This window comes from Megalobrama amblycephala, linkage group LG23 (genome assembly GCF_018812025.1).
Source record: "Megalobrama amblycephala isolate DHTTF-2021 linkage group LG23, ASM1881202v1, whole genome shotgun sequence".
Lineage (NCBI taxonomy): Eukaryota > Metazoa > Chordata > Actinopteri > Cypriniformes > Xenocyprididae > Megalobrama > Megalobrama amblycephala.
In genome coordinates, this window is record NC_063066.1 from 3,927,724 (window position 1) to 3,952,374 (window position 24,651).

Genomic DNA, 24,651 nt, shown 5'->3' on the forward strand with positions numbered 1-24,651 from the left:
CAAATCTCTTTGCAACACCCCTTTCAGCTGATTTCAGATGCTCAACGGTGTAATTCTGCATTCTGCTGCCTGATATATTAGTTTTCTCTTTTTCTGTCACTGTGAAGGAAAGTTTTTGATAAATTCATGCATCACAGATACCATTTTTAACTGACTATTTTTAGCCATAAGATTCTGCAGTGTTGCTACATTTCACCTGCAAGAGAAAAGCTTTGGGACAGCAGAAGCATGATAGACTAGAAGTGTATGTGCTCAATCACAAATCTTATTATTAAGGTGACTAAAGTGTTTCAAATCATTCAGATATTGGAATATACATCGATCAGGCATAACATTATGACTACCTTTCTATTATTGTGTTGGTCCACATTTAAAGCCCTGACCCGTCGATGCATGGACTCCTCTAGACCCCTGAAGGTGTGCTGTGGACACCAAGATGTTCCTTTAAGTCCTGTAAGTTGTGAGGTGGAGCCTCCATGGATCGGACTTGTTTGTTCAGCACATCCCACCCCAGTTTTGGAGATGCTCTGACCAAGTCGTCTAGCCATCACAATTTAGCCCTTGTCAAACTCGCTCAAATCCTTACACTTGCCCATTTTTCCTGCTTCTAACACATCAACTTTGAGGACAAAATGTTTACTTGCTGCATATATCCACTCACTAACAGGTGCCGTGATGAGACACGTCACCTGTCAGTGCTCATAATGTTATGCCTGATCGGTGTAAGTTCTTAATGCTGAAAAAAAAAGGATTCATTGCAACATTTTTGTGTTGTGCTATCACATTATGATACTCACCAAATTGTATTTTTTCATTGAATGCACTAAACATCTAGTTTGTTAGTGGAAGATTCAGGGTTGGCTTGTGTCTTTGTAGTTTTCTGCCAAGCAAATCCAGCATGCATACTAATGATAGAACTTCAAGAGCCATTTAATTGATTTTGCAGTTGAAATATTTCAATCAGCATCAAAGGCATTAGTCATCTTCATTCTCTTTTGATCCCGCTTCAGTTTTGTCAACTTCCACCCCATGTTCAAAAACCAAACTGACCCCTCCATGTATTCCTTGTGTCCATAATATAATCCCAAACAGATCAATGAAAGAGCATGGGAAGGATCCAAAATTTGGCCCTGTGCACTGACACGCTGATCTCTTTGAGAATCAATAGCAGAAGATCCTAAGGGAAGTTCAGTGCGAGTAACATGCCCTGGTCAGAGGTTTGAACCGACTCAAACCTCGCTGTATTTCATCACTGTTCTTAGAAAGTAAAGTTGAGAGAAATCTGAAATCCTTTGAAAAACTACATTACCCATGATTCTGCAAAGAAATCTCCTCGAATAGAAACAAGCAAGTTCTTAAACTACTTAAAGGGGTCATGACAAGGTATTTTTTTCTAGGTATTATTATTGTAGGTATTATTGTTTCTCGAGGTTCCTTTTTGCAAAAACGAGCTGTTTTTAGAGCTTGATTAAATAAAGTCTTTGTTTATAATGAGGAGGACGTTTTAAGTTCTGAAACTTGCAGGATGTTTTAATGGTACGAAGACTTCCTATATGTCAAAAAATCAAGGCAAATTTAAAAAAATGTAAAATATATTTCTAAATACATGATCAACATCTTAAATTCAATAGTTATATATATTCATTGTTTTTAATTCAATTGTCATTCAGTATCCTCATACAGTTTGGGGCCACCAAACTAATAGTATAATATTACAGGAATAATAATCGGGCTTGATTTATGGTAGTATAATATAGGAAATAATCTCCACGATATCCCAAAAGAGGCCCAAAAATCTATAAAAAGTACATTTTCACATACTCAGAACTGATGTTTTTCGGCATCTTAATGGCATTCTGTCTAGAATGATGCATTACAGGACGTCAGGTTCTGTTCTAGCATGTAAAAGTGTGTTATGTAATATATTTATTTTAGCTGCAGCATCTCAGTATGAAGCACAGCAGATCCTGCCTCATAGCAACACTCCTAGAATCACAGAATAAATGATATGGTTTAGCACAAATGTGCCCTCTGAGGTCTTATGGGCGCTGTTGAGATTCATGGTTGTGCTGATTTCTCCAGCTGAGCTGCATTATCATCACCCCTTCAGGTCTCAATCGAAAAGTTGTGTGTTTTTGCTTACAGTAGTCCTTAAATGAAGACTCATTTTAAATGGTTTATTGCAGAACTCAGACTTCTGCTTGCAGTCCGACTTAAAGATTTATTTCCTTATTTTCCAAAAACAGTTTTTTTGATGTCTATGAACTTGTATGTGTCTGTAGGAACGAATGTGAGAGAAAGTGAGCTGATAATCAGGTCATAGGAAAAATTTAATTCAGAAACATCATTTAGGTCTTCTAACATGGAACTGCAAATTTCTCTTTTTCACCCATAAGGCACTTGGGTCCTCAAAAAACACAATGGCTGTTTACAAAATATTGATAATGCTGCTTTTTAAAGCACTATTCCTGAATCAACATATGGAACAACATTTCTATCCTACCCAGGTCATCCCTAATTTTGCACTCATTAGTAAAATAAGGTTCACCATAGTTCACCATACAAAGGTCGGAAGGCACATCTGGAGTAACATCTGGTAAACTGATTTTTGCAGTCTACTTACAGATGTATCCTTCACTGTCTATGATATCCCAAAATCCTGGCCATGTGGTTAACCAGTTGGTTGAAAGCAGGAAAATGGTGCCTGTGGACCGGTTAAAAGAATGTATAATTATTTTTGATTTGTGATTACACTTCTACTACAAATATGAGTAAGTCCTTAAACTGGTCAAAAGTTCTTATGTATTATTATTCTTGAAGGTATATGGTGCCATAAAAAACATGATTCAGTCCTTCGCAAAACCTGATCCACTTTGGACCCAAGTAGGGTAGCTGTTTGTAATGCCTGATCAGAACTGTCTGTCACATCTTTCTGTTGTAGATGATCACATAAATACTGTTATAATTAAACAGAGTTTCAGTTAATATAATATAATATAATATAATATAATATAATATAATATAATATAATATAATATAATATAATATAATCCCGGACGAGCCCCCATTTTACAACCGGCTCACAATTGTAACATGAACGAGAGGCAACACAGACAGGCAGGTAGTGAAAGAGATGATTTAGTCAACAAAATAACATATTTAACAAAAGGTGATCACATAAATACTGTTATAATTAAACAGAGTTTCAGTTAATATAATATAATATAATATAATATAATATAATCCCGGACGAGCCCCCATTTTACAACCGGCTCACAATTGTAACATGAACGAGAGGCAACACAGACAGGCAGGTAGTGAAAGAGGTGATTTAGTCAACAAAATAACATATTTAACAAAAGTACTCAAACAATCAGTAGTCAGTATCTGGATGTCAGTAGTGAAAGCGTATTTTGAAGAATGTCGGAAACAAAACAAAATTTTAGCCCATTGACAAAATTCTCAAAATATCTTATTCTTTTACATTCAGACAGGACTGAAATGACATGAGGGTGAGTAAATCATTTTTTTTTTTGGTGAATTATCCCTTTAAACCATGAAGTCTTGAGTCTTATCAACTTAACATCTTAGGGAATCTTCCTTGCAACAGTCACCTTTCACAATACACTTAGACTGTATTGCAAAAGTCTCTAAAGAAATAAATTGAATTGCCGACTGGCCAGCGAGGCAGAAAGGCTGCCGCTTTCGATTTCAGACACAAACAAAATGTCCTTCCATCAGCTACACAGTGTAGTAAGAAAGAGCGCGGGCCATTATTCAATCCTGAGAGAGCTTCCAAACTCTTCTCTATGTGGTTTCTATTTTCTCTGTGCTCAGCAGTGCAGCCCCTGACTCTTATCCGTGACTCTCAGTGTCCTCCCCAGAGACCCGCCCTCAGCAGAGCCGGGCGCCAACGCTGCAGGTGAGCAGCCCTTAATGAGAGAGGTGCCTTTGGCTCCTGCAAAAGTGTCATGGGGGAAGGGATGCAGGCCTTGTAAAATTACGATGCTCATCTGTGTTTCCCCCTCTTGGCTCTAACTATAGATTAATGCTGAGAGAGACAGTTAGATGGCATGGATACCTATAAACAGCCCACCCTGGAGTCAACGAGCTTTGCCACCTTCGAAAGCCTCACAGTTGGCTTGCGAACCTGTTGTCATTCACGCTGTTACCGCGAGAGGAAGAGAGATTTACTGCAGCGGCTTGTCATTTTTCCCCCTCATTACCTAATCTTCTCTCAAGGACTGCCTCCGAATTTACAGAAAGTCAATTAAGCCATTCTGACCAGCAGTCCCAGTGGTTATTAATCATTTCCCAGGGTTACTAATCAGTGCTGCCACAGGGCAGTACAAACAAGGCCTGCTTTCAACTCAGAGGTACAAGCTACAGCGAAATTTATGGTGTACTGTAAAGAGAATCGCAAAGACAAATGGAATATGTTGATGCGCTGAAACAAAACACCATATGTCTGGATATAACCTGGACTCCCTCTGGCCTTGTAATACAAACACTTTTGCCTAAACTGACACATGTGAGAAGTGGGAAATGCTTCGTGACCAAAATGCCAAGTTAGTTGTCCAAATGCCAAATGAATACATATCAGAAATCGCTTTTTACTTTTGGAAAATTTGTGTTCTTGGGTTGCTTAGCAGGGTTGTGCTCCAAATAACAACTTAATTTGAATTGAGCTGAGGTAGCAAACGGGATAGAATTTGGATATTTAAAATGAATTGAAATTCAAAGAAATTCATTTGATTGTTTTTTTTTTTTTTTTTAGTAACTAGAAAAGCAAAGTGTGTAGAGACTGGCTTGTTTGAAAGTCTTGAAAAAAGCTCAAGGATAGATTTGAAATGCCACCATTTTTTTTATTATTTGTTTTGTATATATACTTCATCATCAAATTTAATCAATTAACATTTGTATATCAGGGATATATAGATGAACACTTTATTTCCCAGAATGCACTGCAAATTAGGTAAAATGTTACTCTTATTTAAGTGGGACATATCATGAAAATCGGACTTTTTCCTTGTTTAAGTGCTATAATCAGGTCCCCAGTGCATCTACTAACCCAGAAAACGAGAAAAAGGACAACCCAGTAACTTTGTTTTTGTAAGCCTTTCATAAACGCACCTTCATTCTTATTGAGTCTCTCCAACAGTGTGTAGCTTTAGCCACATTAGCCGATCAAACTCATCAAACATCCAAAAAATACATCACATACCTACGTGATCTGATATGCTGCATCACGAACAGTTTGTAATGATCCATTTTGAGAGTTATATTTGCTGTGTGAGCTTCTCCTGTATTATATATGCCTCAGTGTATTGGGATTGCAAGCTTGGGGGCAGGGAGCATGAGCTCATTTGCATTTAAAGGTACACACACCAAATCAGCACAACTTTTCTCCGACCCAAAAATAGGCAGTTAAAACATGGTATAATAAAAAAATCCATGATTTTGAGCTGAAACTTCACAGATACATTCTGGGGACACCAGAGACTTATATTACATCTTGTAAAAAGGGGCATAATTCCAACTTATTTCCATTCCATCTCTATATACTCCATACCTCGGGTCTACTTTCATTACAATGTTATTATTTACCTGTTTTATGATCCGCCAGGTGGAACATCACAAGTTAGGTCACCTACAAAAGTAATCAAGTATTCTTTATATCTTTAGTACAAAGTTTTTAATACTTTAAAACACCTATGACTAGAAACTGTGATTCTTGCTTAGCAAAATCCACTAATTTACACTAAAACAATATGTATCTTGGAGACAGAGAGCTCTGATAGCTAAAGCTATAGTTAACTGTATTTTTAGATGTGAAGTCTGACTGAGGGTTAATATTTATCCTTCACAGAGAAGTTCTCATCAGGACCAGCCCATGTGTGACACATTCATCAGTTTGCTGCTGAAAGAATGATTTCATGGTCAGAGGTGAGGGTTATTGGCACAGTCATCCTCGCCTGTATCAGCGCCTGGGAATTGAATTCTAGAAATATACCAATTTTGATCCATTTTATCCATGCCGCAGGTTGATGATAAGTACGGGAGACAGATGTGAGTAGCAGCGTGGATGTGTGTAGCATATGGGTTTCACTCATAATTAACATAATCTATTCATGCATCATTGGTTCTCGTTTGCTTAACTAGACTTAGTGTCATCACCTTGTCATTTTGCACCATGAACATGTGCATCAAATAAAGAAGAAGCCACAGTGACTCATAAACTGTGTTGGCTGCATCACAACAAAGCTCACCGTTGAACACTGAAGGTAGAGTCTGAGACTGATGCGTCATAGTCTTAATATTTTATGGGCCAGATATATCAGTCACTCTAAATTCTTCTCAAATTAAAGGAATATTTTGCATTCAAAAGTTGATGTTCTGTCATTTAGCTAGACAGTTTTTTTCTACTCATCCCACAGTGCTGCATGGAATTCCAAGGTGCAAGGCACTTCAGAGAGTTTAAAAATATAGAAATCTAAATGGTCCTTTTAATTAGTTTTGGTTAGTCAGGGTCAGGAGTACGAAACCAGAGAGAACAATCTGACCAGGCAATCAAATCCAAAGGCAAAAGGAGTAACCACAAAGCCAGCAGGGTAATACACTGGAAATTAAATGGGCAGGGTCTAGGATGCTGTCTGTAATCCTTCTTCTGGCCCATATCCTTTCATTCAGTCAACCAAGTAGAAAATGTGTCGACCACTTCTACGAGAGTCCAGTAGGGACTGGACAATCCATAAGAATTGAGCGGTTTAGTCCAAATGTTCTGAAGAGATTAGTTTTATGTTTCTCTTCATGAATGTTTTGAAGTGAAAATGTGGTAGTTGCATAGACTGTCAATGGACTCTGCCCTATTAGCATAGCTCCTCCCCTGAGTGAGCTGTACACAGTCCGCCATGTTTATCTCCTCGCCAGAGCATTTAACAGCAGCATTCAAGTAAGAAATATATTCTTATTAAAGCTACTAAAGTTATTCAGTCAAGAGCAGTGAGTGATTTTCTGTTTTTCTTTTGTTGTTTGGTTCATATTAACAGCAGATACAGCAGTAGGTACAGTATATTACGCTGCTGTCACTTTAATTCACAGATCTAATATGCACATGTGATTTCTTTCCCTGCTGTTTACGTTCACAGACATAACTGACTGTGTTTATGCGAACTATGTGTTTTGACATAACCTGACAGTTTAAATGAAAAAAGATGTGAAAGAGGACTTAGTTTAATACTCACACGATGTGCCGTCTGACAGGCAGCTTTCTGTGCGCGTGCTTCAGATGCGTGCGCTCAGAAAACTATATATCAGAAGTTTAGACTGGTATGGCTTTAAAACACATGCAGATAATAAACTTTCATGATGATGAAGAACTGCAATATCACATGAGCCGCGATAGAGATGATAATCAAAACCAAATGGATGTTTTGTTAGTTTCTGTTAGAGTATCCGAGGCACGAGCTGTATTCTTCTGGAAAGCGGGCGGGGAGCAGCATCTCATTTGCATTTAAAGACACATGCATGAAAACAGAATGTTTTTCCTTCTACTCAAAAATGGGCATTTACAACATGGCATAATAAATTATCTGTGGGGTATTTTGAGCTGAAACTTCACAGACACATTCTGGAGACACCAGATATTATATCTTGTGAAAAGAGGCATAATAGGTCTCCTTTAACACTATGAATTGATGTTGACTTCCCTCCCTTTCATCTAATTGTAAATAACATGCAATTAAGTGTCTGAAAACATTACATTCAGTTTGCACTTAAGTATATTCTATTAAAGTATTTCAGTAATCTTTTTAAAAGTATACTAAAATGTACTTTGTAAGTGATTTTTTTTCTACTCCAGTCCCTAACAACATGCAAAATGAGTAAGTATTGTGGCCAAACTGTGTGTTGTTGTTTTTTTTCAGTGCATTGCCTTTCCCCCTAGACTACCACTGCACTGTAACACTCTTGTTTTGTTTTTTTACAGACTGATCAACATGATTGTCTGGGCTAATTGACAACATGTCACAGATGCTGTCCATAGAGCTTAACTTCTAATTATGAATTTAAACATTTTCACCTCAGGCTTATCAGTTCAGTCTGTTATGGTTTTCACTCTCTAAATGTGTGATCATAATTACTACTCTAAAACTTTTCTTCTTGCACTGCACTATTAAATTAAGTAATTTATCACAATATTATGTGTTCTCTTATACATATATGCTAAAGGGTTTTCAAATGAGCCCATGCATTTCCCCAGTGGGATGAATTTGGCTAACACTTCTTCAGATAAGGAGAGCAGATCAGTTCAATATGCGAGCAATTCCCCTGCTGTGATTAAAGATGCATGCTAGAATTATAGCTAAAGGTGAAAATGCTTTTTAAAGCACAGCTAATTAGCTTGGAGAATTTCCCTGATTTTACCCTTTCAGTATGTATGTAGATAAACGTTGGGTTTGGAGATAAATTCTTCCACGCTTTTTAAACATTGCCTTGAGAGGAACGGTTTTGCTGCCAATACTGTTGAACCACTCCTAAATCTGAAATAAAAAAAAAGTAAAATCTCCATGTCTACTATAATGACTATTTCATCTGGAAGCATTGAATGACTCTGCTTTAATTAAAGAAATCCCTCTTTTGTGGAACATCTTGTATTTGTGGTTAGTTGTTTACTGTGGAAAAGCTTATCATTTGTTACAAGTACTTTGGTAATCTAGAAAAAAAACATAAGATAATTAGGTTATTAATTTATTTTCGTTCCAGTGTTGTACTGTATTTGTATTTTGGATTATAAATACATCAGTCCAGGAAACAATGACACAGCTGATGTCTGGAATCTTCCCTCAATGCTTTAAGAAAATGCACAAGCTGTCACAGTCATCTTCAGCAACATATGGGTTCATTAACTTCTGTGCATGTGCACATCAATTGAGCTGTGCTTTACACTGCCAGAGAGAGACGGCTGTTAGTACAGGATATGAAGGTGGGGATAGAAATTGGCTTAATCTAACAGTCTACATGAAATCAAAACTGACCCTGTTTACTTTGTATTATGCCCCTTTTTCAAGATGTAATATAAGTCTCTGGTGTCCCCAGAATGTGTCTGTGAAGTTTCAGCTCAAAATACCCCACAGATCATTTATTATATCTTGTTAAATTTGCACGCAGTTTTTGTGTGCTCCTTTAAATGCAAATGAGCTGCTGCTCGCTTTCCAGAAGAGGGCGGAGCTTTAAGCTCACGCTTCATTTGCTCAACAACAACAAAGCTGGATAATCTTGATTCAACCAAGAGGCATCCTCCCCCAGTTTCTCTTGAAGCCAATATGGAAGTGATTTAAACTGTGATTCATCGACTGGCCACTAGAGACAAAAGAGAGCAGAATCTCATTGAGTCCCATGTTAAAATGCCCAACTTTACAGCAGAAAAAACATGTTTACAGCCTGGATCAAATTGTGGTTTTGGTATATACAGCTAATTTTGCCCTTTATGACAACTCTGAGGGGGGTGAATTATATTAAGCCTTAAAGTTCTGCATAATTAAGGGACAGGTGGATTGCTGCTGCTGTCTAAGAGCCGTCATGTTACCTCAGCTAATTCCAGCTGCTGAATCTGCCATGTTTGTGCTTTTTTTGAGATTATTTCATATAATTATCAAATAATATGGCTTGCTGTGTGGTTTATGGTCGAAACAGATGTGCGTCTGTGCATGTGCACACATGCGGAAGATAAACAGAACACACGTTTGTTCATGAGATTTACTACAATGACAATGGCTGGATAATATGCCTCTCAAGACACCACAAAATCTGACAAAACTACTTGGATATTATATCTAAAACTGCTGCACTATTTTGGACGTGGGCTCATTTGTTTGTTGTTAGTTTTACAACATAAACGCTGTTCAGATTGCATAATTTCTTGAAGAACGATGATGGAGAGCAGATCGTTCAGAAGAAATATGATGCAAACAATGGACAATATATCAATATTTCATGGATTTAACGCTTTTGTGCACAAAAAGTGCTGTCGGATGTTTTTCAATGGATGCTTATCATGGACATTTTACCCAAGTGCGTCGAATTGGAATCATCTCGTGATCCCATTTTCAGTTATCCGGGAGTGATGCACTGCTAAGATGACAGCGGCCGCTTTTTCGCTTCAAAAATGCTCTTCAGAAATCTGTGGGTGATCTATGGCATTTTTTTTTTACAGTCTATGGTGTGGAGACATGCAGATTAAGGGGTGGTAATATTATAATACGATCCCCTTCCTACACTGTAAAAAAAATCCCGTTGTTTCTACGGAAAAATACCGGCAGCTGTGGTTACCAGAACAATACTGTAAAAATGACATCAAACCGTAAACATACTTACGGAGTTACATGTGAATTTTACATTTTAAATCTGTTAAATTTACGGTAAAATAACGTATTTCATTAACTGATATAATGTTAATTTATCAACCTAATGAAGTACTAATATCTGTTTTGTATCTTTATAATACACTGACAGTCACCAAACACAGTGGTGATGAGAGTCACATGATGAATCAAAGTTCATCACAAGCAGCTTTTCCACAAGCTGAGAAGCACAATACTAACATATAGAAGGAGCACACAGTGTCATTCACACACACACTAAACACCATCATGGTAACATGCATGAAATTTTAAAAATGCAATAAACATTAATTTAACAACATTAGATGTAACATAAAACCCTAATGTACATAACTGATTAGAAAAAAATGAGAAAAACTAAGAAGAAACAGAGTTATTTCAACGAAAATATATCAAATGTGAAGTATCACGCAGGGAATTGTGGGAATGTCAATATACGGTTTTTCACTGTAAATTTTACAATGAATTGTTATTTTTCACTTCCAAAAACTGTAAATTTAACGGTATTTTACCACAAAATTACATTAAATGTACCATTAGATCTATTACAGTTATTCACCGTATATAGTACGGAAACTTTCTGTAAACCAATCAACAGTTTTTCACCGCAGCATTTTTACAGTCTTTTACTGTTAAAATCACGGTCATTTTTTACAGTGTACGTCACAAAGAGAGCAAATCTGAGCGGCTCGTTTTTTTTTTACATGCTTGCCAAAACAAAGTTACTGGATTGTCCTTTTTCACGTTTTCTAGGTTGCAACAGGGACCCGATTATAGCACTTAAACATGGAAAAAGTCAGATTTTCATGATATTTTTCTCTTTTAAAAAACATAATTTTAGCATGAAAAAATAATCTGTACATGCTCATTCAAATTTTACAGTATTGCATATTATTATTACAATAAATTATGTTAAATGCATTTAAAAACTGCATGAGCATGGCAATTATTCTAAATATTTTTGATGCTAATGTGATGTGTTATTAAGAGGAATTCGCTGTGGCACCTTATCAGGAGAAAATATTTGTGGCGAGTTGCTTTATAAACACCCTCACATTTATCTCTATTGATATGAGTGTCAAGGCGTAGAAAGGCAGAGTAATTTGCTCCTCCTTTTTCCCGGTGAGTTTCATTTAGCCTCCTGATGTGAGTTATTATCTACCCATCAGAAAACAGGGCCAGAACAGATGATGTTTACCTCCTTGATGGTGTGGTGTGGGGCAGAGAGAGATCATTTGTCATAAAAGCTTGCACTCTTCCTCCTTTAAGTGATCTGTTCGGCCCACTCTTTAAAAGAGGAGCCACACACAGCAACTCAAAGTCTCACCGAGAGCACTTCAGTTTGTTAGCTGTGTTCATCACTTTTATTATTGCTCATACTTAGGGTTAAGGGTTGCTTCTCAAAGCTCTGGCTTATTATTTTAGCCTGGCGGATCACAAAATCGGTGCTGCACCCTGAATCATAGTACATTTGATTTGAAACATACTTTAAAAAGTATGTTAGATGCACACTTCAGAATCTGTAGTATGTCTGAACTGTAGCATTTCGCAATTCAGATGTACTATTCTGTTGTCGTACTGTTTTCTGCATACTATAAATTCAGACATACTTATTTTTCACATACTATGATTTTGGACATACTGCTCTTTTGACATGCCATTTTTTTCACATACTTTAAATTTGGACATATTGCTCTTTTGTACTTTTTCCCCGCATACTATGTATTCAGACATACTACCATTTTGTTGTACTGTTTTTTGCATACTATGAATTTGGACATACTACTCCTGTTGTTTTTTTTTCTTATGCATACTATAAATTCAGATATAGGCTACTACTCTTTTGTTGTACTTTTGTTTTTTGCATACTATGAATTCAGACACTGCTTTTTTTGTCATACAGGTTTTTTTGGCATACTATGAATTCAAACACTACTCTGTTGTACTGTTTTTTCACATACTATGAATTTGGACATATTGCTCTTTTGTTGTGCTGTTTTCTGCATACTATGAATTGGGACATACTACTGTTTTGTCACACTGTTTTTTGTCTACTATGAATTTGGGCATACTACTTTTTTCGTATTGTTTTTTCACTTACTATGAATTCAGACATGCTACTTTTTTTGTCGTACTGTTTTTCGCATACTATGAACTCGGGCATACTACTTTTTTTGCCATACTGTTTTTTACATACTATGAATTCGGACATACTACTCTTGTTGTTGTACTGTTTTCCGCATACTATTAATTCGGACATAACACTCTTTTGTCATACTGTTTTTTTGCCTACTATGAATTTGGACATACTACTCCTGTCGTTTTTTTTCATGCATACTATAAATTCAGATATAGGCTGCTACTCTGTTGTTGTAATGTTTTTTGCACTGTGAATTTGGACATACTGCTCTTTTAAACTTGTTTTCGCATACTATGAATTCAGACACTGCTTTTTTGTCATACTGTTTTTTTGGCATACTATGAATTCAGACATATTGCTCTTTTGTTGTGCTGTTTTCTGCATACTATGAATTGGGACATACTACTGTTTTGTCACACTATTTTTTTGCCGACTATGAATTTGGGCATACTACTTTTTTTCGTATTGTTTTTTCGCTTACTATGAATTCAGACATACTACTCTTTTGTCATACTGTTTTTTGCATACTATGAATTCGGACATACTACTCTTGTTGTTGTACTGTTTTCTGCATACTATTAATTCGGACATAACACTGTTTTGTCATACCGTTTTTCGCATACTAATTCGAACATACTACTCTTTTGTCGTACTGTTTTTTGCATACTAGAAATTTTGACATACTACTCTTTTGTCACACTGTTTTTTGCCTACTATGAATTCGGGCATACTACTTTTTTTTCGTATTGTTTTTTCGCTTACTATGAATTAAGACATGCTACTTTTTTTGTCAAACTGATTTTCGCATACTATGAATTCAAACATACTACTTTTTTGTCATACTGTTTTTTGCATACTATGAATTGGGACATACTACTGTTTTGTCATACTGTTTTTCGCATACTAATTCGGACATACTACTTTTTTTGTCGTACAGTTTTTTGCCTACTATGAATTCGGGCATACTACTTTTTTCGTATTGTTTTTCGCTTACTATGAATTAAGACATGCTACTTTTTTTGTCGTACTGTTTTTCGCATACTATGAATTTGGACATACTACTCTGTGTTTGCATACTATATAGTAAGGAAATAGGAATATTTGGAAGCAGTGTAGAATATCTTGGGGGACTTGGGCCATAGATATGTATACGTAGATGCCACTGCCACTCACAGATGACACATCGGCGCGCCTGCCATCTTGGAATGGTTAGCATGTCGTCACTCACAGTAAGACTCAATAATGCCACAACATTGCGCAGATTTTGTCATGTCAATTCATGGCAACAGTTTGCTTTGCTTATTGCTTACTCTTTTAATCTATTGCATTGGACAACATTAATACTGCCTTATCTGTTCAGAGATTCACTGAGTCATCAGATCGAGGCGCCACAGTCATTATGGTGCAAGGTGAGCCTTGAGAGAGTCTATGAGCCCTGCTGGACTTAATGAACACAAGTTAAATCTATAGTCTGGCCCCTGGCCTGGTTGACTTGTTTTGATCCAGGTCGTTTTGCAGATGCAGAGATTTCTCAATAGCTCCTGCATGCTTTACTGGTACAAACAGAGACGTGAGCCACAGGGCGCCATGGGTAAACAAGAAGAAAACTGATTACTTGAAGGAAGCATTTAAGAGGAAAGAAATATACGTGACCTCAAAACCAAATCAGGTTCTAAATGGCACCGTGACTGGAGTATTTGTCTAACATGTTCCAGAGGAGGCGAGCTGTCGCTACTGAAAAATGAAAGCAGAGTAGCCCGGCTCCGGGTGTGTCCCGTGATGATGGGGTGGTTTGTGACCCATGAGAGATACTCAGGAATGCCTCAGGGTGCATGTGACATTTTATTCATGCTATTTTGCCACACTGTGAATACGTGGTTCATTTTCAGCCATGGCCTGGGCTTGGTTCTCTTTCTCTGTCACTTCACCTCATGTGCTGTGCATATCAGACCTGGCTTCTTCAGCCACTCTCGATGGAGAGGTGTCATCACTCTGTCAGCATTGAGTAGCATCACAACCATGTGGGAGTCAGGGTGCTAATTTATAAGAATGAGTTCAAAAATCAAGCTTAAATGCCATGTATGTACAATATATATATATTGTATATTTTGTATTAAGATAATGCACCATGTCACATTGACAAATAAGCACTTGTTCCTGTTCTCTAACCTTTCTCAGTAGCCCACTAATGGAAAAAATGCATAATTTTATTTATGACGTTTGGTTTAGGGTCTATTTCGGGTTCTTGGTTCACATTTATGTTTTCATTTCTTTTATTTTGTACACTCCAAAAGATGCTGGGTTAAAAACATCCTAAGTTGGGTTAAAAATGGACAAACCCAGCGATTGGGTGGTTTTAACCCAGCGGATGGGTTAAATGTTTGCCTAATGTGCTGAGTAGTTTTATTTAACTCAACTATTGTTTCAGAATTACTGTATGGCTGGCTTAAAATGAACCCAAAATATGTTAGAAATAAAAAATCAGACACATAATTACTTGAGGCAACAATAATAATCAAAAGGTGAACATTTATTAATAAGCAATTTTATAAATGTTTATTGTTTAATTATTATTAATTAAACTTATGAATAAATGTTCATTTACAACATATTTTGGGTTCATTTTAAGCAAGCCATATAGTCATTTTTAAACAATAGTTGAGTTAAATAAAATTACCCAGCAGGTTGGGCAAATATTAAACCCAACCGCTGGGTTAAAACAACCCAATCGCTGGGTTTGTACATTTTCAACTCAACTTAGGTAGTTTTTAACCCAGCAGTTAAGTGTAGTTTGCCTTAGCCCTGTTTCATGTTTCTGTCATGTGATTCCCTTGCTCCTCATGTGATCCTGTCATGTGCCTTGTTTCATGTGTCATGTTCTCATTGGTTGTTCTGGTTATGTGACCTGCTTCTCCATTGGTTCATTGTCTGGATGGTTCTTGTTAGTCATTAGTCTTTGGGTGCTTCTCAATATCCTTCCTCGTTTCCTCGCTCCTCCGTCCTCCATCCTATGACCCGGAAACCGATCGAGCACAGCCATCTTGAAGGACATCTCAATTCTCTAATTGCACCACAAGGAGGCGAGGAACGAGGAGTGAGGAGGCTTCCCGAGGAGTCATGAGCGAGGATACACAGGTGCATCCTTTGCGGAAGTCTTTCTGGTCGAGAAACGTGACGCACGCATAAATTCTCCTCCCCCTTCATATCTGTCACATTAATTTAAATGTATGCTTTAATGTGTGCAGTTTAAATAAACTTTACATCTCACATATTTCTACGGGGCATCTTGCTTTATTAATATTTATAATATTTTTTTTAAATAACCAAACTTTAACAACATATGGGTAGATCCCTTGAGTGCAGCTAATGACGCTTTGAAGTGACGCTAAGGGAGCGAGGACATATCATTTGACTTGATTCAATTCCTCTGTCCTCGCTTCTTTTCCTTGTTTCCTTCCCTCGCATCCTGAAGGGGTGGAGCTAAGACGCGAGGAAAGGAAGCGAGGAAAGGAAACGAGGTTGCACAAATAAGAATTGAGAAGCACCCTTCGTGTGTATATAGCCCTCATTTTCCATTGTATCTTGTCTAATGTAGCTTTGTTTGTGTAACCCATTGTTGGTGAGTTTATGTTTGTTCAAGTTTAGTTCTACATCAAGTCAAGTCTTTGTTTATTGTGTATCTGTTTACGTTGAGATTTAAATAAACTGCACATGGCCCATGGGTTCAGCACACTCGACCTTCAATGGACTATGTTACAATTTAAATTGTACAGTACATTTTTAAGTATATCTAAAATCTTAAATATCTAATTTAATTATACATCAGTAAATTCTAGTCCTCTATTTTGAAAGGTGTCTTTTTTTTGCAGGTTATATCATTTCACCAACAGGTGGCGACAAGTGACTGTATATATATATATATATATATATATATGAGTGAATCACTGAATCATTCTTTCAACTGATTTGTTCCAAAACACTGCTTCATTCAAACAAAATAAAAGTGACTACGGCTGCATCCTAAATAGCATACTTTACTGTATAGTAGGCGAAAAACAGGATGTGACAAAATAAGTATGTCCGAATTTACAGTACTCATAAAAGAGTAGGCAAACAATACCTGGATGACCTACTACTTTAGCTGAGATTCTGAAGTGTGCATGAAGTGTGGACACTTTTCTATCCCATGAGGCCACCGGAGAGAATTTATGAATGGCAGCGAAGCGAAGCAACTGACACTGGTAGGTCACATGATAATGACAAATGGCGAATATAGTACATCCGGATTACATTCATACTACATAATATACTTTTTTAGCTGTCGTGAAGTAATTATTCAAAATAAGTACCTATTCAAGAGAGTATGTGATTTTGGATGCAGCCTATCCTTATGAGTGAGTCACTGAATCATTCACACAACCGATTTGTTCAAAAACACAGATTCGTTAAGGAACGCCGCTACTTTGTGTTGTTCAGTCTTTGATTCTTCATTGCCATCATTTTGGAGTCTATATTTTGTTATCTATGTTTTGTATAAAAGCATTATAACACCGTCAGTCTTAACAATCTGCTTAATTATTAAGATTAAAAAGATATTATTATTCAATGTAGCATTTGCTGTATTGCTTTTAGCCAGACATGTTTTTGCAGGCTTTGTGAGATTCATCTATAAAGCATAAATCAAGCCTAGTGTTTTTACAAATCATTTTAGAATGGTAGTCCAGTGACAAAGTAAAATGCACTTTCATTTGGAAAATATTTGACGTAGAAGTAGCACCATTTCGTAAAAAGGGATATTCATGCATGAAATAAACAGATCTGCTATAATAATACATTTTCAGTGGCTTTCACACACAGATCACATAGAGCAGAGTTATAAAAAGGTTTTGCTTGCTGGTGTTTAATAAAAGGACAAAAACTCTGGGGACTTGCGGCATAAAATTTCTGTGTCTGGATCCTCGGCTGAGTTCAGAAATGAAATCTTTGTATGGAATTGGAATTAGATACACACAAACACATCAAAGCCATGATCATTGAGCTGGTTTGTTTCCCAGCAGATAAGTGTGTGAACGACAGCCAGTATCATTTCAAATATGAATGAGTTTCATCATTTACAAACATGTGGGATGCTGTGTAATCATGTTACTAGTTTCACTTTGAAACCATACAGCCTATTGCATGGTTTCTGGGGAAATAATGAAAGGGCACTGTTTATTTCAAACAGCGGATTCAAAATGTGAAATCTTTTTTCAAAATTAAAATCACCGTGAGCGCTCTGTTTTTCATCCTCGCTCTCTTTGTTTATGAGTAGCCGTGCTACAATAAATAAAGGTCTTATCAGTTCAGTAAACATTCAGACAGACCCTTTTTTGTGTGCGCTGACGTTAAATGTAGCCTCATTTCCCGTCCTGCATTCTTATTCATCACTAATGGAATTTTCCTTGGGGGCCAATAGCACTCATTGGAAATCAATGGGAATAAAGCATGAGGGAATTGGAGGAGATCAATTATTTCAAAAATATGTTTGGAGGGAAGTCATTGTAGTTGGTTTTCTAATTTTGTTAGTTAATCAGCCATAACCCAGAGCTCAGAGAAGGAGAGTTTGGCTTCATGTTGTATAGTCAACCCCCCCTCTCTTGCTGTTTTTTTCAGCGTCAGTGAAAATAGAGTGTTCTCAGGGAGGACAAACAGGGAGGCAGCTGGCTTGCAAGCATGTTTGTGTGTGTGCATCCTATATTTAGGTCCTTTGCTTGTTCTGACAGCTGTTTATGTGTTCTTCAATTAAAAGCTGGCTTCAATGTAGTCTGAGCCTTATGCATTGCGCCATTGATGTCCCATTTTTAAGGGTTCACCCATAAAAGTGATCGGGCAGACCAAACCTTGAGTCGTGGAGACTTGAAACTTTAAGTGCTGGTAGTACTCACACCGTCTACATCGTCAGCAAGGCTTCGCCTGACGGGGGCGCTACAGTGGTGAAAAGTATGAAATGGCTCATAACTCCTGAACCGTTAGGCGTAGGCTCAAATGTCTTATATCGTTGGAATCCTTGACTCAAGATGGATTCGCTTGTTGCTTTGGCTATTTTTTGAAAAACCTACTTTTGTGAAGTTTTTGACCTGATCTGAACCAAACCAGTGCAGCAAATTTCTCCGATTCCGATTCACGGTCTCTAAAGGCCGCCAAAACGTTCAAGGTGGGTGGAGCCACTTTTACTAAAATGGCTATAACTCATGAACGGAATGAGATATTTTCACCAATCTCAGCTTATTGTGTGGTTGCGTGAAAAAGGACACGGCGACCAGCCACTTGGTGGCGCTATAACAGCAAAAAAACATGAAAATGGCTATGACTACTTCACTGTTTGCCCGAACAACTTGAAAATTGGCATGCAGTGTCTTTGTCTGAGGTGCCATTGACTTATCTGGAAAAACGTCTTACATTGGCCAATGAAGTTTGAGCAACTATCAGACAAGTTTAACACAAGCCGATCATAAAAAGTAAATTTGCTGGGGCCTGTTTGACTCATGGCCCTAGAGGCCTGTGAGAAATTAGAAATAAATCGGCTACTAGGGGGCGCCTTCGCGTTTTTCACGTGCACAAACGATCACGTAATTTTTTGCATGCCCAAGAAATTTGTACCATGTGGTAGAACTCCTCATTCTGAGCAACTTTGCCACTAGGACTAATGCTGTCCATCGAATTGTTCATTTCAAAAAAACAACTTTGGCAATCTAGTCCTAGGTTTTTGGCTCAACCTCGATAACAGTTAAAAGGCTTTAAAAACCATATATTTCTTATGGAAAATTGTCTGTATTGGCTATAAATGGTCTTTTCCATCTATAATTTAAGTGGTTACATGCTTGCTAAATAAAACATAATTATTTTTTACACATGTGCTTAATGGCCTTAAAACGCTTGAAACCCAACAATTGCAGCTATATTTAATATTATAAAGCTCCACGGATGTTTCATGCACACGCACCAGCACTTCTACACATATCCACTCAGATAATTTTTGTGCAAATGAACGTAATGTCCTCTGTAATGGGAGCGCTTGAGGTTTATTTCTGATGATGGGCTGTCAGGTCCAGAAGGCAAACAGGACCTTAGACGGCTTGCCTAGAGGTCAGGCATAATGTCACAACATCACAGATGCCACACTGATGACAGCCCTTTCGTAATGGACATGCACAGCAATATCAAGTCACCATTGAACTGCTTGATGTTCTCATCATGGAGGAGTATCAACATCCAGTGACATGTTCAGTCATTAACTCAATCATGAACAGTGGGCTCTTGTGTTGTGCTGTCACTGCCCAGAGCGGAGAAGGATGATGCGTTCCTCAATGGAGAATGATTCACGGCGCATATAACCTGCCGAACCGGAGCATCAGCAGAATGAGAGCACAGGTGCTCCGCAGATGGATGGTAAAGACATTTGGCAGGGGACCACCTGCTACTGAAACAGCTAACATTTGGTTTCCAAATTAGATTCAAGCCATTCAGACGAGGATAATTAAGTTGATCCAATGTGACAGATTTTCAACATTGTCTCGTAGTAGGAGGTTGAATATTTTGATCCGTGGCATTTTTTTTTTTTTACCTTTTTCTGACAAATAACAATCTATCGTTTAGATTGTGAGAGATTTCTGACTTTTTTTCTTAGAATAGGGTTGAATATTCTGATCTGCATTATCTATCTATCTATCTATCTATCTATCTATCTATCTATCTATCTATCTATCTATCTATCTATCTATCTATCTATCTATCTATCTATCTATGTCCATCCATCCATGTCTATCTATCTATCTATCTATCTATCTATCTATGTCCATCCATCCATCCATCCATCCATGTCTGTCCGTCTATCTATTTGTATGTCCGTCTATCCATCCATCCATCCATTCATCCATCCATCCATGTCTGTCCGTCTATGTCCATCCATCATCCATCCATCCATCCATCCATCCGTCCATCCATCCATCGTCTGTCCGTCTATCTATATATCTATCTATCTGTCTGTCTGTCCTTCCATCTATGTCCGTCTATCTATCTATCTATCTATCTCCGTCCGTCCGTCCGTCCATCCATTCATCCATCCATCCATCCATCCATCCATCCATCTATCCATCCATCCATGTCTGTCCGTCCATCCATTAATCCATCCATCCATCCATCCATGTCCGTCCGTCCATCCATCCATCCATCCATCCATGTCCGTCTATCTATCTATCTATCTATCTATCTATCTATCTATCTATCTATCTATCTATCTATGTCTGTCCATCCATCCATCCATATCTGTCCGTCCATCAATTCATCCATCCATCCATCCATCCATCCATCCATCCATCCATCTATGTCCGTCTATCTATCTATCTGTCTATCTATCTATCTATCTATCTATCTATCTATGTCCGTCCGTCCATCCATCCATCCATCCATCCATCCATCCATGTCTGTCCGTCCATCCATTAATCCATCCATCCATCCATCCATCCATCCATCCATCCATCTATCCATCCATCCATGTCTGTCCGTCCATCCATTAATCCATCCATCCATCCATCTATCCATCCATCCATGTCTGTCCGTCCATCCATTAATCCATCCATCCATCCATCCATCCATCCATCCATCCATGTCCGTCCATCCATCCATCCATCCATCCATCCATCCATCCATCCATGTCCGTCTATCTATCTATTTATCTATCTATGTCTGTCCATCCATCCATCCATATCTGTCCGTCCATCAATTCATCCATCCATCCATCCATCCATCCATCCATCCATGTCCGTCCATCCATCCATCTATGTCCGTCTATCTATCTATCTATCTATCTATCTATCTATCTATCTATCTATCTATCTATGTCTGTCCATCCATCCATCCATCCATATCTGTCCGTCCATCAATTCATCCATCCATCCATCCATCCATCCATCCATCCATCCATCCATCCATCCATCTGTCCATGTCTATCCGTCCATCCATCCATCCATCCATCCATCCATCCATGTCCGTCTATCTATCTATCTATCTCCGTCCGTCCGTCCATTCATTCATTCATTCATTCATTCATTCATTCATTCATTCATTCATTCATTCATCCATGTTAGTCCATCCATCCATCCATCCATCCATGTCCGTCTATCTATCTATCTATCTATCTATCTATCTATCTATCTATCTATCTATCTATCTATCTCCGTCCGTCCGTCCATTCATTCATTCATTCATTCATTCATTCATTCATTCATTCATTCATTCATCCATGTTAGTCCATCCATCCATCCATCCATCCATGTCCGTCTATCTATCTATCTATCTATCTATCTATCTATCTATCTATCTCCGTCCGTCCGTCCATTCATTCATTCATTCATCCATGTTAGTCCATCCATCCATCCATCCATCCATCCATCCATGTCTATCTATCTATCTATCTCCGTCCGTCCATTCATTCATTCATTCATTCATTCATTCATTCATTCATTCATTCATTCTTTCATTCATTCATCCATGTTAGTCCATCCATCCATGTCTATCTATCTATCTATCTATCTATCTATCTATCTATCTATCTATCTATCTATCTATCTATCTATCTATCTATCATACTCTTACTAATATTACAGACTCAGTTTTGACTCTGTAGGTAATATACAGTTTGATTTGTGGGAATTGTTTTAACCTTTTGACACAAATACAAGAGTGGCTTTTACAGTAATCTAAAACATGTTGTTATTCAGGTTGGTCGTGTGCAGCAGGCTCTTTGTTAAAAGAGCTCCATAACCACACATGCTGCACATACGGATGTAGCCATAATTAACAAAACATCAGAAGCAGGACAAACAGAAGGTGTTGTAGTATCCCAGAAACGGCAACTAGGAAGATACAAACAACAGATTGACACCCGCCAGCAGGAAACGTGTGTGACACTATTAGAGACACCTTAACAGCGTTTAGATTTACTGTTGATCTCTCTCTGGCCTGGATAACCCTGCAAAGATTTCAATATTTTAATCATTGTAAGTGACTATAGTTACAAAAGTAAATTATGCATCGAGCTGAGTAAGGAAGGAGTGTATCCTACATGTGGGTGGACAATTTTGATAAATGTAAACTCTCAGAAATAATGGCAGGAAACAATAGCCATATAATCATCCCATGAATAATTGATGGACTGTAATGGAAGCCTATAAACACCCATAGACCCGTTCCCACAGAACTCGGATGACTTGATTACTTCAAACTGCAGAGAAAGCACAAATCTGAATGAATGATCGAAAACAAACAAACAAACCAGCCGACTGAAAAATGAAATGAGAAAAGTAATGGAATATAGTTATTAGGAGCCAGTGATAATCTTTGTTTAAATAGAAAAGAAGAAGGTCTTATCAGCTGGTTTTATGTGTAGCCATACAAACTGCTCCCTCTGCTGGTGAGATCTCTCTTCTCCTCCTTGCTTCTCTATCAGAAAAGAGGCTAAAAAAATACAAAAACCCAGTAAGGGCCCATTACAACTTTTGCAATTACTCTCCAGCACAAAAACTCACAGCAGCAAATGATGTTAACCTAACCTAATAAACTGATTACAAGAATCACTTAAAAGCATGCATAGATCCGACAAAGAGCACTGAAAATCAAACTATACATCAAATCACAAATGAATCTCTATTTTAAAGAATCTCTAAAAACTCCCATATTCCACAGACTTACAAAACAGATAAAAAATTCATGCACCCTTAAAAAATTCAAGTGAATGTCCTGAACTTGTGCAGAACGCAGAGCCAATATTAATGAATAATTTAACCGTGAGATGTTAACGGGACTTTGGGGTTTAAGGAATGTGTGAAATTGAAATCCCATAGATTCAAAACAGATGTCTGAATTTTTTCAAATGCGGGGTAAAGTAGGAGATGATTTATGCATTGACTAAAGCTGCACAACTCCCATCATCATTAGGCTTGTCTTGTCGTATCTGTCAATACATCTACTGCTCATTAATCTGTCTGACTGAAGCATATGCTTATTCATGTAGGGAGAATCTTGGGGAGATAAGAAGTTCCCTAATGGGGTTGCTTCAATGAAAAACTTAGATGACACATGGAAGTGTAAGGCAATGCTACATTTATGTAAAAACATGTTCACCACTAGAGGGCGGCAGTATTTCTTCAAAGTTAACTTTGGTCCTTGCAATAAAATTAATTTCCATGTAACTCATCCAGTTATTGACCTCTGTGTATTGTGTGTCTTGTTTATGTGTATATGGGGCATTGCACAACTACAGCAAACTTTGATTCTTTAAATCCATTATAGGCACAAATCCAATTTTTGCTGTGAGACCGATTCAAAAAATATTATAGGCCTAATTCACTCTAAAATATTGATGTGCACCTCAGAGGTCTGGACCTTCTTGACTGTATTCAATGATTAAAATCATGTTGTAATTCACAAAATGTCATACTTTTGAAATTTTGATTATCTGTTTAATTGTTATTCAATACTAAAACACTGTTTACAGTCTGATGGGAAGCCATTCTCACATTTTTTACATTATATTTAACAAATATTAATTTTAATGATTATGTCATCTTTATTCACTCTAAAAAATGCTGGGTTAAAAACAACCCAAGTTGGGTTGAAAATGGACAAACCCAGTAGTTGGGTTAAATGTTTACCCAACCTGCTGGGTAGTTTTATTTAACTCAAGGATTGTTTAAAAATTACAGTATTGCTTACTTGAAATGAACCCAAAATATGTTGGAAATTAACATTTATTAATAAGTTTATTGAATAATAATTAAAGGTGCAATGTGTAAAATTTGGGAGGATCTATTGACCGAAATGCAATATAATATACATAACTATGATTTCAGTGGTGCATAAAAATCATACATAATGAACTGTTATGTTTTTATTACCTTCGAATGAACCATTTCTATCTGGGTTCATTTTAAGCCAGCCATATAGTCATTTTTAAACAATAGTTTGGTTTAAAAAAACTGCCCAGCACAAGGGGCAAACATTTAACCCAACCGCTGGGTTAAAACAACCCAATCTCAGAGTTTGTCCATTTTCAACCCAACTTGGGTTGTTTTT